Genomic DNA, 1,656 nt, shown 5'->3' with positions numbered 1-1,656 from the left:
GAGTTAACAAATAATTAGTAATTAAATAATAATTTTTTATAACAAATAAATTAGAAATATGTAAATAGTAATGTTAAAAAGAGTCATATCTTAATTATATCTAAAAAAATATGTTAACTATGTGTTTATTAATCTTTTATTTTGAACTATTAATTTTTAAGGATAAAATATATTTTTTGTCTTTAATATTTACAATCTTTTTAAAAAAATACTCCAAACATAAAATTTTATTCAATTTTGTATCTAGCATTTTTTATTCATTCAATTTTGCCTATAATATTTTCGATTTGTGTCAAAACTATCATTAAAAATTTTTAATTTTATCCTTAACAATTTACGTCAAGTTAACGTCTAGGTAATTTTGACACAAATTAAAAACGTTAAGAATAAAATTGAAAATATTAGAATTTTTAAAGAACATGACTTAGAAAAGCAATAACAAATTAAAACTAAAATAGAAAATAAAAACATAATACTCCTTAGTATTTAGAAAGGAAAAAAAACTATGTAGTGGCACTGGCATAGAACATAGTTATTAAAACTATACCGTATCGACCGGTTCGATTAAAAAATCGGTGAATCAAATTCTAAATTAATTAGGTCCAAGATTCTTAAAGTGTTAACAGAACATGATATCATTTCTTATCATTTGATAAATTTATATTTATCTATACTATAATATTTATGAAGTTATAATATATTACAAAAGATTAACACACCTCTAGAGAAGTTGAGATATTGGATCTAGAGAGAGGGATTTATCTCGGGAAATGAATCAAGTACTCGATGCTAAAATCAAATGAAACAAAAAATATGAGTTTTAGTTCTTATTCATATTTTTGGTACTTTCAAATAAATATGACCAAACTAATTAACTTAAAATACAGGAAAGCAATAACAAATTAAAACCAAAATTGAAAAAAGAAATTAAAAATGTTATTATAGTATTTAGAAAGTAACGGACGATTACTATTCTCTTTGATATTTGCAAAACAAATTAATATTTTTTCACTAAAAATATTTAATATTTTTTAGGGAGTGACTATGGTATGAATACCAAAAATTATTTAAACTTGTAGATTTGTGGTGACATATCTTAGACCATAATTATTAAAATTGGACTGAACATTCGACCAAAAAACTGATAAATCAGACCTTAAACTAATCCGATCCAATATTCTAAAAATATTAACAGAACATGATATAGAAAATTAACACACCTGCGAAAGGTTTGAGGTAGCCAACTGAAGAAAGCGATTTGGCAATTCGGCATCGTCATGGTCATGAAAAGTAGCTACATGTTCCTGAGATCAAATAGAAGATAACAATTTTTCACAAAACCACAAAAAAAAAAAAAATCTCAATCCATGCCCAAAATCAAGCATTTTCTACCATTAGGTCTGAATCCACAAAAGAAGGGAGCACTTACGGTGAACCAATAAAAAAAACACAAAAATCATTAGACTTAATCCCACTTTAAATCAACTCTATTGTGCAATACATTCTGTACATCAACTGCCACCCTCTACGTTACTGCACCTCCTTTCTGCAAAAGGTCTAAAAGTCAAAAGACACTAATGCCACGTGTTGCAAAACTGTAGTTGATAGTCTTGACACATACTATCCATATGTGTGGATTGTTTTTACTATCCATAT

Source organism: Arachis hypogaea, chromosome 11 (genome assembly GCF_003086295.3).
Source record: "Arachis hypogaea cultivar Tifrunner chromosome 11, arahy.Tifrunner.gnm2.J5K5, whole genome shotgun sequence".
Lineage (NCBI taxonomy): Eukaryota > Viridiplantae > Streptophyta > Magnoliopsida > Fabales > Fabaceae > Arachis > Arachis hypogaea.
This window is presented reverse-complemented; position numbering follows the sequence as displayed.